Source organism: Ambystoma mexicanum, chromosome 8, assembly GCF_040938575.1.
Source record: "Ambystoma mexicanum isolate Mex_15411 chromosome 8, UKY_AmexF1_1, whole genome shotgun sequence".
Taxonomy (NCBI): domain Eukaryota; kingdom Metazoa; phylum Chordata; class Amphibia; order Caudata; family Ambystomatidae; genus Ambystoma; species Ambystoma mexicanum.
The window spans coordinates 1,186,983,912-1,187,001,995 of record NC_090929.1 but is presented as its reverse complement, the minus strand read 5'-3'; the positions used below and the strand labels follow the sequence as shown (position 1 = coordinate 1,187,001,995).

At 44.2% G+C, this 18,084-nt stretch overlaps 1 protein-coding gene across 1 annotated transcript in view; it reads right to left on the bottom strand.

Annotated features, from left to right (window-relative positions):
* The window catches only part of ANKRD22 (ankyrin repeat domain 22), a 472,549-nt gene that overhangs the window by 360,009 nt on the left and 94,456 nt on the right, over positions 1–18,084 (bottom strand). The gene's annotated exons all lie outside the window — the stretch shown is intronic.

The following is an 18,084-nucleotide window of genomic DNA, read 5'->3' as shown; positions in this document are numbered from 1 at the left end:
TTCTCTGTACTACGCCGCTACCGCCAGACCCCCGGAAGTATGGGTACCCTATACACAATATTTGCAATCATTGTAAAAGATGAACACCATTGTGATTTATTGGGTATGTTAACTTTTGACTGGCACCAATGCTGTGGCTTATGTTCCTGACAATGTTATGGGATGGGAATGTCTCTTGGTCACTCATGTGTTAATGTTATATGTTATAAAATTAAAAAAGAGAAGTTAAAATAAAATAATCACAAAAGCAACCACACCCACGGAGAATGGACAACCCCAGGGTTCACTCACTCCAGAAGAAAGAAATAAGAGATGCTGTTAATGGTTATGCATGTATTGTGGAAACAAAGGTCATTTTCTCTGTGACTTCATCGAGTTTAGGAAATGCCAAAGTTAGGAGATACAGAGGAACTCTTCTGTGAGTGTTTCCAACTCCCTCTTTTGTTCCCCATGTGCTTCCTCAGCTAATGCTGTGTATACATCGACTCTCTAGGAGCCACACCACCGGTGAAAGTTGTCACTTTCATTCACTCCAGAGCCACCAGCAATTACATGGAGCTACAGTTCACCTGAAAACCAGCAATACCAATGTTCTGAAAGCCTCCGGTGGTGTCAATTCATTCTGTTGATGGATCACCACTGACCTACAAGGACATCACCAATATGACCATTGCTTTGTGAATGCGCATTCAGGATCATAGGAGTACATTCTCTGTAAACTCTCATTGATGCACCCAAACTACATGTTCTTCTGAGAATTGCTTGGCTGTCTCATAACAATCCAAGCATCGACGGGCCAATGCAACAAGTGACTCGTCCATCTCATCACTGTCAGCAAGTCTGTCCGAACGCTTCATGTGTCAACAATGTTCATGTGAAAGGTGAGGCTTGCCCTGCTGTAATTCCCCTTGTAAGTGATATCTCACCTAAATATCAAAATTCTCTGGCATGTTCTCGCCACCAGAAGCTGACAAACATCCCCCACACTACCTCTAAAACTGTTTGATTAATCTTATACCGCATAAGAGGATTCTGTATGTTTTAATTTGCCCACTGTTTACAGAGTAACAAAGCCTTCTGAAGACTTACGTGGTTGAATCCCTGCAGAAGGGGGGAATTGGGCTTTCTACTTTGCCTGCTGGGGCCCCAATCATTTTCATAACTAAAGATTCTGGGGCGCTCTGGCTGTGTATCAACTACTAAGAGCTGAACCAGATCACTATTAAGAATTGCTGCCCACTGACGCTTATTCCTGATCTCATCAAGCAGTCTGAGATGCTCATGGTGTCTCAAGCTGGATTTTGGTGAAGCCTACAATCTGGTGTGGAAAAGGGAAGGAGATTAGAGGAAGACTGCTTTCAAGACCAAGTACAGCTATTACAAGTACACTCTCATGCCTCTTAGCCTCTGCAATACTCCTGATGCAGTTAAGCAATTTATCACAGAAGGTATTTATGTGGGGTTTACATAGTAGTCTATCTGGACGATGTAGTCATATGCTCCCACAATAGATAAGATCATATTGAGACTGTGCGGAGGGTACTTTGTTGATTACGAAAACAGTATCTATATCCTACACGGGAGAAATGCCAGTCCTGCATGAATGGTTGCGTTCCCGGGGGGGGGGGGCTCCCCAACCCCAATGGAATGAAAAAGGGATCCAAAGAAGGTGCAAGCCATCCTTGAATGGTCCACACTAAGCAATCTCAAAGAACTGCAGCGGATTCTGGTTGTCACCAACTTTTACTGACAACTTGTGAAATATTTCTCCTGGTTGGTTCTGCTCCTTGATCAACTAACCCAAAATTATATTCCCTTCATTTGGGATATGGCCACACAGATGCCTTTGCCAATCTCCTCAGAGCTTTCTGTGTTCAGCTCCCATCTTGATCTGGTCTGATGCTCAAAAAGCACATGTGCTTGAGGCAGATGCCTCCAGCAGCACTGTGGGAGCAGTGCTGTCACAGAAAGGGAAGGATGGGTCATTACAACCCATGATATAGAATTCATGAATACTCAACCCAGCCAAGTGAAATTACAAAACATGTGATGGAAAGCTTCTACATTTCAATAATGAATTCATACAATGGTGTCCTTTGCCTTAAGAAGATTTGTATACTGTGGAAGTACTCATAGACCTTACAAATCTGACATTCCTAAAAGAAGCCCAAAGTCTCAGCTGGTGGCATGCCCGCTAGATGCTGTTTCTTTCCAAATTCAACTACTCCTTGTCTAATCATTCCAGGTCGTAACAAGTGAAAGCTGATCCCTTGTCCTGCACAGTTTCTAACTCCACGTACCCGGTAGACTCTCTACTTGTTCTGCAACCCTTTCAATCAACCACACTAGGAGTCCTGTCGGGACTAGTGAAGCAACTCAGAGCGTTGCTACAAGCACCCAGGGTCATCAACCACATAAATAAACATCTAAATAAACACTTAGAGCTGCAACCAACCTAGAAAGCACATTATACCAACAAAAATGACTAGGAACCACTGCCAGAAACCTGTTGCAAACTTCTTCAGTGGTGTCACAAATTAAAGATGTGTGGACTTCCCGGACACAACAAGATGAAGGAGACAGGTCAGCATTGATTTTGGTGGTCTCCCAAGGCAAAGTATATCAGAAAATATGTACAAGAATGCACAGTTTGAGCTCAGCAAAAGGAAACTCAGCAACCACCAATTGGCATCTTACAGTTGATAGAGGTACCCGACAGACCTTAAGGGTTGTGACCAAAAACAGTAATTCTCGGTTGCTTTCATCACTTAAGAATACTTTCATCTGGGCAGTAGTCAAAACTTGTTCCAAAATTGTGCATTTCATTCCACTAACAGTTGTACTCTCTTTCAAAAACATGGCCTATCTATTTGTGCAACATGTTGTCCACTGGCATGGCTTGCCTGACAAGAGTGGTCTTGGACAGCGGACCTCAGTTCACAGTTACATTCTGCCGCAAAGCAACTTGGTTGCCAGGTGCACGACTCTACTTCTTTCCAGCCTTAAACCAACGGCTAAAGGAAAGGAGTTAACGAGGTAATAGAAAAGTAGTGCTGCTGTTGTATATACCAAGACCAAGAAAACTGGGACAAACTCCTTCCACTAATCAAATTTCCCTACGACAACCATCATCATGTCTATATTAGATTGATTTATTTGCGATGCTTACATAGCACTTTCATCCAAAGCGCTTTACACAGAATTCAAGAGTAAGAGAGATGGAGTAGGTGAGACTTGAGCTGTTTTACAAAGAAAGAGAGAGGCAAGAATGAATTTCAAAGGGGAGAGTATTCCACATTCTAGGGCAAGAAGCTGAAACGAGCAAAGGCAAGAGGCTGTGCGAGGTGGATGAGGAACAGAAAGAAGAAATTGAGACGAAGACCGAAGATTCTAAGAGGGCCGATACAGAGAAATAAAAAAAAAAAAGGTAAATAGGGGCGAGAGCATGGATACATTTGGAGACAAGACAAAGAAATGTCATTTGCAACAACAGTGTACTGGAAGCCATTTAAGGCTGAGTGCAAGATAGAGTGAAGGGGAATCAAAACATAGATAGGTAGGCCAACATAGAGTGAGGAGCAATGATAGAGGACAGAAACAACCAGAGACTGGAGCAGCTTTTTGGTGAAAGAGAAAGTGAGCAAATGGTGAATTTTCCTGATGTTAAACATATGAAACAGAAAAGATATGAGATTGAAGGGAGATGGTGGGGTCAAAGAGGACTCCCAGGTTAGGTGCTTGAGAGGACATGGGAATGTGCAGCGCAGGAGAGTAAATAGATATTGGGGGAAGATTCTTAGAGGAAGCGGGAAAGAAGTTGAGGCCCAGAAAGCATTAAGACATCCATTCAGAAATAGCAAACAGACAAAAGGATAGCCAATGATGAATGGAGTCAGAAAAATAGGGAAATAAGAGAAGAATCTGGGCATCGTTAGCGTAGAGGTGACTGGAACCGGAAACCCATAATTAGAGCAGGTGGAGAAGTAATGAGGCAGCGAGGGAAGAGAACAGGGCCCAGGACAGACCGTTGCAGGAGAGGAAAGGAACAAGAAAGGAAGAAGAGCCTTTCCAAGAAATAGAAAAGGAGTGGTTAGAGAGGTAGGAGGAGAACCAATTTAGCACCATGCCATAGAGACCAAGAGAGGAAAGAGTCGAAAGAAGAGCGGGGTGATCAACAGTGTCAAAGGCTGCACTGAGATCGAGAAGAATCAACAGAGAGTAATGTTTAAGATGGCATGCATGACAAATAGAGTCAGACACACACAACAGTGTAGTTTCTGTAGAAAAGAGGGATCGAAATCCAGATTGTTGAGAAGGAAGTAAGTTATTTAGATTAAGCCAAGAACAAAGTTTACAGTGAACTAAACGTTCCAAGAGTTTAGATAAGTACAGAGGTAGTGGGATAAGATGGACATTAGAGGGATCAGACCAGTCAAGAGAAGGTTTTTTGAGGACGGGTAGAACAGCGGCATGTTTAAAGGCTAGGGAAAAGAACCTGAGAGCAATGAGAGATTGAATAAGGTAGAAAGAAAAGGAACGTGAGCAGGATAGACAGATTTCAGTAAGGAAACAGGAAGGGGGTCTGAAGTAGCAGCAGTGGGGTGGGTCCGAAGGATCATACATGTAATGACGCCTTCTGAAATAGGAGTGAAAAGGGAGAAAGATGAATCAGACAAGGAGATGGAGAACAAGGAGAGGAATCAGGAGAGGCAGGAGGACTAGTAAGAATAGATGAAACTACAGAACCTACTGAGTAATGGATAGTGTCAATCTTAGCAAGGAAAAAGTCAGCAAAATAAGTGGGAGAAAGATTAGAGGACGTGGAGGGATCAACCAAAGGAGGAGTCACAAGCCTGTTCAAAGTACTGAAAAGCAGTTAGGGGGGAAATTAGTTTGAGAAGAGATAAAGGTTTGAAAGTAGGTTGATCTAGCCTGTGTGAGACTACAAGTCTAAGAGGTAAGGGAGGCAGAAAATAAAAGATAATTAGCAAGAGATTTCAAGAGGGGGAGATAACTAGGGTCAAAGGGGGTGGCCCTTGGGGTGAAAGCCAGAGAGGTGAGCTATAGAGTCAAGGGAAGAAGTAATAGCCAAATGTAAAACAGTACGAAGATTGTCGGCGATAGAGGAAGAGGAGTAACTACAGTTATACAACTGATCCAAGCTAGAAGCAGTAAGGGAGGCAGAATCTAGATTCCGTAGATCAGGATGTAGAAAAGGTGATGTTGAGGGAAGGCAAGGAGGGGGTGAATGATCAGGACGATAAAGTGATGTACGGATCAAGAAATGATCAGCAGGAGGAAACGAGTGGGCAGTGATAGATTCAAGTCAAGATCAGACAATATAAAGATTAGATGAGGGGCACCTCCTTTCACAGGAGTACGAGGGGATGGCTGTAGCTTAAAATTTGAAGCAGATGTAAGAAACAGTGAGGGGCATTCAAGGACGTCAGTCTGAGGAATATGAATATTAACGGCACCAGCTATGATTAGAGGAGAAACGGATGGAGAAATTGAAAGTAACAGGGTGTCCAAATCAGCATAAAAGGATGCCCTGGATCCAGGAGGCCGATAGATAGTCAAAATAGAAAGAGTAAAAGGGGAAGACAAGGATATGAAATGGAATTCAAAAGAAGAGGCGGTAGAATGATGAGAAGAAGGGACAGAAATCCAATAGGGATGAAATCAAAGGCCAGAGACACCTCCAGGGCGACAAGGTCGGGGAGAATGCTAAAATGAAGAACAGCAGAAAGTAAGAGAAGCCACAATAGCAATGTCATAGGGATGGACCCATGTCTCTGTGATACAAAGGAAATAAAGTTTAAAGGAGATAAAGAGATGAAGAAGGAGATCAGTTTTAGAAACAATAGAATGAGCATTCCATGAAACAAGAGGGGAAAAGAGTCAGAAACTAATGAAAAGCAGAGTGTGATGCACATTCTTTAGAGTGAGAAGTGATGCAAACAGGTATGTTCATGAAGATAGGAAGAGTAGAAAGAAAAGTGAGGATAAGGGGAAGAAAAAGCATGGTAACAAAGGTCAATGATCCAAACAAATGATAAGATAACGCGGTGTGCATCCTGGTGCGAACAGGGGCAAACATCGGAAAACAATGTCCCTAGAGGGTCCCCTGTGAGTGTGACGCCCAAGGCCGGCCGCCCACAAGAGTGGAAGATGTAAGCGGAAATGGTCATGTGATCCCTCACATGTCCTGCCCGTCCCAGATGGTAAGAGGCATGGCATGTGGAGGAGAGCAGGAGATAACCTGTGCAGTGGGTGCCGCGATCATCCAGGGCCTTGGACGGCCCCCAGCAGGAGAGTGCCTGCGGTGTCCTTCACTGAAGAGGAGAAGTCCTTTCCTCGATGGAACAGGACATGTGATCCCTCACGTGTCCTGCGCATCCAAGATAGCAAGAGGCACGGCACGGCGTGTTGAGGAGGAGGACAGGAGAGAACCTATGCGGCAGACGCCACGATCGTCCAGGGCCTTCATAGGCCCCTAGGAGGAGAGTGCCTGCGGCATCCTTCACTGAAGAGCCTCCACTGGATTGGCCCATTTCTACAGCCTGACCGTTTGTCACCCCTGTCCCGTTGCCTAGATCTAGTCCCATCTCTGCTGCCCAAGAGTTAGCCAAGATGGTCTCTGTGCATTACAGCCAAACACACACTGCTACAAGCTAGAGACACTAACAAGCACATCAACATTCACGTGAGATGAACGGCTCATGTCTATACAGTCCACAATCGAGTTTGGAAATCAACAAGAAACTTCCAGATCTTGCAATGTCACTGCAAGCACAAACCTCCCATTTGTTGATCCTTTTTGGACTTTGAATCTGATTACCCAGTTCCTGCTAAATGTGAACTTCCCAAGAATTGGCACATTCATCCTGTTTTCAGTGTGTCCCTCCTTAAGCCTGCTCAGACTACACATCAGCACAGTAGCATACATTTACATTGCTATTTCTTATTCTGATGCTCCTGAGATTAATTCTGTCCTTGACTCCCCCATGTTAGGGGGCAAACTTGAATATCTACTCAACTGGGAAGGTCTAGGCGAATAGAGCACACTTGGGAACCTGCCCATCTGTTCCAATTCGGTACCTCTGTCCGCTATACAGTTCCACTCCCATCTCCCTCAAAAGCCCAGAGGGTGGGTACTGACAGGAACCAGGGCATGTCTTCTCACAGACCATTGAATGTGCAGGTCACGGTGCTCTCTGGAGGTACCACAGGGGTTAACTCTGTTTAAGTTTCTTTCAACTAACTCAGTTATCAATGAGAATACCTATGTATGAAATGGCAGCCGATAAAATCGTGTTCTAAACTTGTACCCTTCGCCTCACAACATCATTTCTCATCAGTATCTCATCAGCCTGCCAGTTCCTGCTTGCCAAGCAAGTGTTCCTTGAACCATTGTGATCAACTGCCAGACCATCCACCTTGGAAAGAGACGTACCTGCACACATACGAGAGAGGGAGGGCGCTCGTCAAGTCCAACTAGTATTTTTTTATTTCCTCATCTCTCCACAGCTGCACTGTTTACAATGAGACGCTACTGTCCCAACCTTTCCTGTCTGTACACTTCATGCTCGAGGGAAGACACCCACTGTTGACCAGCTCAGTGGTCCCGAACTACTTGGCTACCTGACACATCCTGTTATCGCTGGTGGAAGTGTTTGCAAGCTGAGGGGGTCAGTGCTGGTTCACTTCAGTTCCTGTGTGGTCAGCAAATGGCTGTCGGCATGAGGTAACTATTGCACCCAATTATCGGTTGAAATACCTTGTAGCAAGATTCCCTCCAGCCAAAGATTTTTTTGCCCCTTTCCCAGTAGAACTCAGCCAGTACAAAGAATGGCATTCACAGCAGTATCATCACCAAGAAAGGAATGTGACCATACTGTGGTAATAATATCACTTTTTTTATATAGCGCTACATGATGGATTCATCCCACTTCAACAATACTCAATGTATTGACCTCAGAAGAGTGACAGCTGATTTGGCCATCCCGGGATTCTAATTTGTGAACTGCGCACTGCCAACATGTCTGCAGCGATCGCTTAGCTAGCAAAGCTATACACCCAGCTTCAATGCTAATTGATGAGGCAAGAAATTTGAGAAACCCAGTCATTGGGAAATCAAGAGTAAAATAGAGAGAATCAGCAAATTCAAATAATTGCAATACTTTTCCAGATATTTGACATCTAAATATGAGATCGTGAGAGGGTCAGTAGCCGGCCAATGTCAAGGAGGGATGGAGACCCCTTTTATCCTGGGGTGGGAGGCCTTCATGGGTGGAAGCTGGAGCCAGAGGGGGAAGGAAGCAGCTGGGAGGGCCCTAGGCTCTGTCCCTTCTCTATGTGCCTGTGTGATTAAAACTGGTACTATTCTTAATCATCCCAAACCTTCATTCACAAATGCTGGCCAGTTTCTCTTTGTTTGTTTCAGGAAACTACAGTTACCAGCTGGCCTAGCCATGGAACAAAATAAACAACAGCCCACAATAGCCCCTCCAGGGGTACCTAGTCTCAGCGCACCCCAACCAGAAGCAATACAACATGAAACCACTGCCCAACACGAAGGAACAGACCAGACCAATTGTTAACCCGTGCGCGGAAAGCTGCCATCCATTTCATACATCAAGCACTCTCACTGGCAGCAGAGCCTGGGGTGGTGTTGTAAGACAGGCTATCAGCCGCTTTCCGCTTACCAATACGAGAGGCACAGAGACACTCTTTAACAAGAACTATGATTCCAAGGACTTAGACCCTCACTGGAACTTTGATCATGGCAGACCACCATTGATGTCCCATGGCGATCTGACAGAAAGGAAAGGGGTGGGTTGTATACCAATTATATGTAATCTGATATCTGTAAAACCTTCCTGACGGGTGAAGGTAGGGCAAGGTTGTCCCAGGCACCTAGAAGGGGAGAGCCAATGAAGACAGTTGGGGGGGGGGGGTATTAGGGATAACAGGAAGGTGTGGGTTTTTCAGGTGAGGTCAGAGCAGGTTTAGGGGTATCAGACCAAAGGACCAGAAGGAGGAAGGATGGTGCAAAGGAGCATGGAGGTGGTTTATAGAGAAGGTGAGGTAATGGCTGGTGAGAAAGAGAAAGTACAGTGTACTGTGTTGTGAGTGTGCATGTAAGGTGTCTGAGTAAAAGTGGTAGTAGGAGAGTAAGTGGTGAGTGAAGTATGACTCAGGGAGGTAAAGGAGGGTTATTGTGGAGTAGGCGGGTGAGCAGTGTTAGAATGGAAGTAGCGATAGTAGTAGAGTAAAGGTGGGAGTAGTAGAAGTGTGATGGTGGAGTAGCAGCGGCTTGGAGGAGCAAGGAGTGACAGTGTAGAGGTGGAAGGAGTAGTTCAGGGGGGCAGAGAGAGTAGTAGTAGTCGAGAGTAAGGAGAAGAAGCAGTGGAGGTGTGGTGAAAGCACTTGAGTAATAAAAGGAGGACCATGGGAGGGATAGGAGAATAATAGGCAGAGAGAGGGAGACAGAGACAGTGAGTGGGAAGACTGTGGGTGGAGTAGGAATGTAGAAAGAGGAAGGGAGAGAGGAAGTAAGATCCAGGGGAGGGAGTAGATGGGTGTGGGAGTTCAGACAAGTGCCTAGAGTGATTAGAAGGCACTTTCCAATAGGTGTTCCTGATAGGTGTCACCTAGATTGTTGCTAGAGGAAGTCTAGCTAAAGATGGCTTTTGCCTTTAGGCCATCACCTGTACAGATGTAGCTTTTAGATGGTAGTGGTTACCGATCACTAGTTCCAGTCTGGGGTGGAGGGAACCCTGCATTAGGGTGGGCTTTCCCATCCTTGGTTACAGAGAGAGGGATGGCCAGTAGGCCCATTGCCATATGACAATAAACACCTGTGAACCTCGACTGTGAGTTGCTGTATTCTTAGGGCCATCCGTGACACATCATTTTGGCTAGACTGTTTTCAGCATTACACATCAGTAGAACTTTCACCAATTCTAAAGGTCTGGTGGTGAGCTATCTATCAAGTGATATACTTTTAAGTGGAGTTAAACATAGCAAAAACAAACTTCTCTTTAGGGAGATTACATCTATGTTTGTGTTTTGTTATTATTAACTAACAAGAATATGTCAATAAGTCAATTTCATATTCAAAAGAAAAGTGTTCAACCGCCAGTATTAAGAATTGCTGGGCATGCTACAAAAATAAGCATATTTGTTGGCAAAGTAGAATAAAATGTTTTCCTCTTGCTCAGTAGCTGGTTTCTGATAAAGGTGAATGTATGGTATGAAAGTATTTATTTATTTATTTATTTTGGCATCTTTGCGCTGATATTCTTAGAAAGATACCTACATGTTATACATAAACAGTTGAAGTTACATTTTGTGGTGCAGCCGATGAAATGCTTAGTTGTTAGGGTATAACTTGGCAATAACGGTAGGCTAAGTGCCTTTACATTTTGTGGTGCAACCGATGATAGAGCGTGCATGTAGGGTGTCAACAAGCAGTACATGTGGGCTATATACATAAAGCTGGGGCGGTGTGGTGAGGCATATAGATACTGCGAGCTGATAGTCGGTTGGGTTAATTATGCGGCTCTTGAGTAAATGGTCGGGTTTTCAGACTTTTACGGAAGGTCCAGAAAGAAGATTCAGATCTTAGTGAGCCTGGTAGTGCTTTCCAGTGTTTAGCAACTATCACTGGGAAATTGTTGCCCGCTTTCTGGGAAGGGTGAGTAAATGTTTGTAGGCAACACACGTATGTCTGTTAGATTTGTTCATTACAAATGTGTTGGATAGGTATTTAGGGGCTGATTGCGAGATGCATTTTTGAGTCAGAGAAAGGGTTTTGAAAAGGATGCGGTCATGGACCGGCAACCAGTGGGCAGTACGTCATGCCTCACTAAAAGGATTATTTTTAAGGGTTGCTGAGTTATGCTCTTAGAGCATAATTTTGGATCACCTGTAGTTTTTTTTTTATGTTACGTTTGTTGGTCCCGATGTAGAGGGCTTTGCAGTAGTCAAATCTGGATAAGGTGAGAGCTCTGGCCAGGGTAGTGCAGCTGACTGAGGACAAGAAGGGTCTGCAAGCGTTGATGAGTTTGGATATGTAGGCAGCCGCAGTAGCACTGGTGTTGACTTGTTTTGTTAACACGAGGGCAGACTCAAGGTAGATTCCCAGGGTTTTTACTTCCTTAGATACTTTAATGGTGATGCCATCTATCATAAAATATTTGTAACTATCGTCAAGTTTATTTAGTCATTGTTGTGGGCCGATGAGGAGAAGCTTAGTCTTTTCATTGTTGAGACAGAGGCCGTATTGGGTCATCCATGCCTGGATCGTTTGGTAAATTTCATTTAGTGATTTAGTGTCATGGTCGTAAGAGCCTGTTAGGGGTATGAGGATTTGGGTGTCATCCGCATAGTTAGTGTGGGTTACACCCAGATCGTCAAGGAGGTTGAATAGTGGTTTTGTGAAGATATTGTAAAGTGTGGGTGAGACACAGGATCCTTGCGGCACTCCACAGGAGACTGGGGCTGGCGGCGCTGCTGATGTGGGTGAAAAGAACCTCATGGTCTATTGGTAAGGAAGGATTGTATCCAATGTATGGCATCAGTTGAGAAGTGGGCTGCCGAAGCGAGGATTGCAGAGTATGTTGTGGTCGACTGAGTCGGAGGCCACTGATAACTCGCGTAGGAGGAGGAGTGCTAGCTTGCCGTTGTCTTTGAATTCGTCCATTTGTATTTTTAGATCCAGCAAGGCTGTTTCAGTATCGTGTCCTGGTCGGAAGCCTGATTGGTAGAGGCATAGGAGGTTGTTGGTTTCTGGGTGTTTTGGGATTTGCAGGTAGGCTGATCGATCCAGTATTTTGAGGAGGAATGGTACGTTGTTATGAGGCAGTAGTTAGTGGGAATGTTGGGGTCTCGGGTAGGTTTCTTTAGTAGGGGTAGAACCTAGGCGTCTGAGGTTGGCGGGGACAGTGTTTGTTTCAAAGGAGGCGTTGATTAGTATTGTGATAAAGGGGGTGAGTTTGGATGTGCATTCTTTAATGAATGAAGCTGGGTATATGTCACCTTGACATTTCGATGGTTTGAGACTTGTGATGATATTCAATACTTGTTGAAACTGGAGCAAAGTCGAAGTAGGAATTCGAATTCTGTGCTGAATATATGGGGAATTGCAAAGGTTGGCAGTGAGCGAGGTTCAACTTTTTTTATTACATTTTTGATTGGAGCAAGGCAGTTTTGCCAAGAAGAGCTTTTTGTATGTCTGTGCACCAGGCAGTGTCTTTGAGGCATGATTCTTGGGGAGGCACTGGTGACTCAAGCTCTCGTAGAATAGTAAATAATTCTTTGGTGCTAGAGTTGGCTCTGGTATTTCTATCATTGTAAGTGGAGCTTTAGTTAGTAGGTTAGCCTTTTTGTGGTTTTTAGAGGCACTGGTGAAGATGTATTTGTTCATTTCGGTGGGTGATTTTTTCCAGTTGGTCTCTGCTGTTCTCTTAGAACTGCGTAACGTTTGGAGGTCGGGGGTATACCAGGAGTTAAAGTGCACTTGAGGTTTGGCTTTATGCAGGCTTAGTGATGCTACCTTATCGATGGCAGCTACGAGCGTTTGGTTCCAAAGCTCCGCCATTGTGGATGAGTTGTTGCTAGTATTATTCTGGTAATCAGTGATGTGAAGCATTAGTGGTAGTAGTTTCTCTGGCATTATGTTGCAAGAGTTTCTGGAAGGGGTGGCTAGGGCTTGGCTAGGTGGTGTATCTAGGGTCTTGTTTTTTCGGTATAGTGAATGAGAGGAGGTGGTGGTTGGACCAAGCACATGGGGTGTTGGAAAGGATCTCAATCTGACAATTATGGTCTGCCAGCCAGTTGACTGTTCGACCGTTAATGTGGGTAGGGCGAGTAATACGGTGGGTATAGCCTAGCATTTTTGATAGTGTTGGTGATGGTGGAGGTGTTGTCGTAATTTGGGTCATTGAGGCCCAGGTTTAAGTCATCCATCAGAATAATTTGGGAGGATGGGTTGGTGTTTGCTGATAGAAGTTGAGCCACATTGACTGCGCCGGGAGGTCTGTACATGAAGTGGACGGTCACAGCGCTGGAATGGAATGGGTTAAGGGCAATTTAATGCATAGTAATGCCCCTGAGTGAAAAGATTGGTTGGAGATTTCCCTTATGAGGAGATGGTTTTTGGCAATGATTGCAACTCCTCCTCCTTTGGCGCCCTGCCTATCTGTTCTGAAGATAGTGTAATTTTCAGGCATAGCCGGGGTAAGTGTGGGACCTGCTGCTGCATGGAGCCATGCTTCGGTGATGGCTAAGAAGTCTATGTTGTTAGTCGTGAGAAGGTCAGCGATATGTAGAGCATGAGCTGGGAGTGACCTTGCATTGATGAAGTCGCCTTTGAGTATGGAGGCTTCTGGCTTGTCGGTATCATCGGATGTTAGAATGCTAGCCAGGGTTGCTGACATAAGTGGGGGTGGGGAGTTCTTGGTGGAGACAAATGGGCAGGTGTTGTTGGTACTGATGACATAGTGAGTGGGGTCTGTCTGGTTTGGTTTGATGGATATTGAATCCAGGGTAGAGACCTTTGTGTTTCGACAGGTAACTATGGGATGTGGTAGATGGACTCTCCTGTTAGCAGGATAAGGTGTGTTTTTCTCCATGTTAATGAAGGAATAGTGGTTTGTGGTGGTGATGGGGCTGTAGCTGATTGCGGCGAGGGCCTGCGTTTGCAAGTAGAGAGTGGACATGGTTGGCTGAGGATGTTGAGCGTGGGATAGAGTGTGGTGCGCTGGTGGGTTAAAAGACGGTACAGCGTCCTTTAATCGCGGGATGTTTTTTCGCTGGGTTTTTAACTGCAAATTTTGCAACGAAAAACCCAACACATGTTTTAGGGGGGTATAGAAAATTCTACATATATGGGGTGTGGGTGTAATGCAATACCTAAACATTTAAATGGAATGGCAGGGTTTTGGGGGGAACCGCCCCCAAAAATAGAAACATTTAAAATTTGATGGTTTTTTTCGTAAAAAAATTCGCGGTAAAACAAAACATGAAAAAACATCCCGCGATGAAATTAACCTTAAAGACATCAGTTGGCAAGACTTTTGGTTCATTGGGAGCTATGGGGTCATAGGAGATTGTCATGTGTGTAGGCGGAGGGATGGTGTGTGACTCTGGTGGGTTAGTTGCCATACTCAGGGTTATGATTAGATTTGTCATATTGGCAAGGCATGGCTAAGCTAGTAGTAGGTATCACGCTGTCTTGGCAGTTCATGATAAGTCTCAGCATTGTTAACGTGCAGTGCTGGTTAGGAGCAGCGGCTGGAAATGGCTAGATGATGATGACTAAGTATAATGTTCTTGTAATTTAGTTTCAGTTAAGGGTAACTGAATTCGATTTCAAGAGTATTCCATAATATAGTTTGGTAGCGTGTTAAGCTTTTGCTGCTAGAGCCCTTCAAACTACTCTGTAAATCAATACTTTTAAAACTTTTACCTTTCCTTGTAAAAATGATTTAGACAGAATTTCCAAAGTCAAGTGTGTACTGGATATTCAGTGCTCTTGAATATGTTTGTAGAAGGAGTGTAATTGAAGACAAATAAACAATAGAAATGTGACCCTTAGTCATCCTTTAATCTATCAACAATATACCCTCGCTCCAGCAATTCTCTGTGTGTGTGGAGCAGCACTAGACTTGCCCATCTGTGAGCCAAGGAGCCCCTTGAAGATCATGGACCTGCAGAAAAACAATAGTGGCCCCATTCCATCATGACAGCCATCCTGAATGGAGATATCACAGACACCCCCTGAACCTGTTGTGAAGGAGGACCTTGGACCGGAGCTAAATTGGTCCTCCTAGCACACATAAGCTGGCTGAGCACAATGTGATCCTCCCTAGCCCGTAGGCCTGAGTGCCAGACCATGCTGGGTTGCACTTCAGCATACCTCTCATCTGTGTTTAGAGCTCTGCCTTGCTCACCTGTGAGCCAGAAGCCTTTCGTAGATGATGGAACTACAAAAGACAAATGGTGTCCCCTTTCTATCATTGTGGAAACCAGGGATGGTGATTCTGCAGACAACCCATTTGCCTGTGGTGAGCTGCTACCCTCCTCCAAACAACACCAGGAATGGAGAAGTATTGCTTACAGATCCACCCAGCAGTGGAGCTGCAAGCAATACTGCATTGCTTTGCAGGTGTCATTTACAATGGATTCCCATGGGATCGGTCTGCTTTTATCAGGTGGTAAAGTCAGGCAGATCCCATAGGAATCCATTGGTTTTCCTCCAGTGTGAAAATCGATTCCAGCGGAAAACCATTGTACTATTTAAATGCGGAGTGGGAATGCACCACAGAAATGTATTTCCTGTTCCTTGCTCCCACACCACATTCAAATAGAACAAAAACCCTGCACCGTAAAAGCAAAGTATAAAAAGCGTACTTTTGCATTCACATTTTTATTTTACAAGCTGGGGGTAGGAAAAGGACCATCTTTGAGCCTTTGGGCTTTTGTAACAACATGTTTTGAACTCTATTCATTAATGGTGCACAGTGTTTCAGGTGCTCCTATATTTTGGCATCTGACATTCTCCTCTATCCAACTCTACAACAGAGGCGCACACAGGGTAGGGCCTGAGCAGGCAAGTCCACCCAAAATCTGTAAATGCTCACTCAGCAGCACTGTGTGCGCATTTAAAGATTTTATGTTATGTTGACTTATACAGATGTTAATGTCACTACATTGGGTCCAACTGCATTAGCTTCAGGCCCCACTAGTTCCACAATCCTGGATACGCCTCTGCTCTACAAGCCTTCTTGTAATCTACTCTCTGCCTCCTTGACTGCCCTTGTGGCTCCTCGCCCTCCCTGTGCTTCCTCTTGCTTCCGCTCTTTCCCTCTTCTTGCTCCACTTGCATGAAATTCTCTTCCCCAGACAACCGATAAACAGACCATATGGATTTGGTCAAGGCCAAACTAAAAGCCTACCTCCTTGCCCCTGAGTTACTTAATCTACCGCTCATCTGCTTGCTGGCTTCCATTTTCCCCTCGCCTCCAATAGGCCTCTCTCCCTCCCTTCCTCTGCTGCACTCTAGCACTTCACGCATCATGGTCACATCCCGAGCACAGCTGGTTGTACCGCCTACCTGCACTTACAAATGTCCAATGTTGGTTGTCCTTAATCTATGTATGTCCACGTATGTATTGTCCCCTTTATCAGTTCCGTTTGATTTCTTATCTATTGTACGTTCTTTTGTGATCAAAAGAGGATTGTTCCTCCTGTGCGTATATATATTAAATACATACGGTCTGATCCATGCAGGGATGAGAATCAAGGATTCTTCTGGGAGCAGGGATTCCTTGATGCTTTTTATACAGCTGTGCAGGGAGTGCACGGGAAGGGCTCACCAATCCCTTGGTTCCCTCTGGTTTCTTGAGAAGTCTGCTGTCCACAGGACATTGGCAGAGCTTTTCTGCTAGGCTAATCCTGGAAAACTGCAGGAGAAGGGCCTTCTCAGATTCTTTTTCTGTTTGGAATGGTATTACCATGCTTCAGGACTCCTCACAGGGTTAGCCACGGTATGGGTATAGCCACATATTCACTAGTTGCGGTCATATTCAAATCTCCTAGGCAAAAACTGAAGATGTGCATTCCACTCACGAATCCCAGGCATCATTCCCAGACCTGGTCTTGTGCCTCCTCGTCCTCACTCTTTTCCGAGGCAGGCAGAAGCCATGACCATAGATGGATTTTGTCTGTTTCCTTTCACACAAAGGGAACGTTTAGCTGAGGAACTTCTAATGGATTTTAGCACAACAGAACACTCAACATGGCCTCCTTGGGATTCAGTAAGCTGAGTCTCATCATTCTGAAATCAGGTATCTCTCTGCTACATACCAGATAAGCACAGCAAGCGAACTCTACGTGGAGACTCTCCTAGTGGACAGGGTGCCTCTTCGGTATCCTAACAATGAGAGGCCAAAAGACTCTCATGGGGCACATCACATTGTCACGTCTCTTACAAGACCTCAAATTAGGATTCATCAGGGAAAAAGAGTCAGTAAAACAATGTTGAACAACATGTACAGAAGTACAGTTTGGGACAGAGAACATGAAAATGATGCAATCAACTGAGTCAAATATTTCATCACAGCATATCACCTCAAATCTGATTACAGCTGTTCTAACCCAATGAAGTTTGAATGATTTTCAATGATTCAAACGGTCAGCAGCTCAAAACTGGCAATAATTTGGAATACTTCTGCTCAAATTCAAGTTCTCAAGTAGGAAAAAGTACATGGTGGCTTAGCCAACTTAAACTGTTGACAGTTTTTTCTGTTGCCACTCTATTTATTTTATTGTTGTTGTTATGCTAGTTGGTTTTATTTCATTATTACCTTTAATGTATTCAATTTTGCTTTCTTTTTTACCTGAGGGATTTGCACAGTTTTGACACAGTTCACATTAATAGTGGCCTGTGTTTTTAACTGGTTTGAGCAGATTCAAATCCCCAAACTACCCCAAACTACCAAAGTCTGCCATTTTTTGGCTTCCTTTCAATCCCCTCCTGAGTCGGCCCCATAATTGTTCAAATGAGTCGAGGACTTTGAGGCTTGTCCACCCAGAGTATATTTGCATTTGGTTACTTGATAGATCTCTCGAATGCTTTATAGAAACTTTTCTCCAAAATGGATTTGCCATTGTCCACCACACATACTTACACATGCATTAATGTCTAAACAGATCTATGTGAGTTGAAGGAAAAAATAAAACAATAATATTGCCTTCTCCTTTAGAACTAATTTTCTTAATTGTTTTTAACAGGGTCCCACTAACACCCTTATCATCAACATTTAATACCACTGTTTTGTGGAATTTCGATTTTGACAACCAAATGTTTTTTGTAATAGTTTTGTTCAGCTCAAATCACATAAACCGGTGTAAACAGCATCTTTTTATTGACATATGGATTAAACAATAGCCACCATTGAGCCATTAGGAATTAAATAAGGATTATTTATGAACATAAACAATCATCGTGGAAAAATTATTTTGTCCTGGAGTGACATTAAAATCAAAATCATATATTCAAACATTACATCTAAG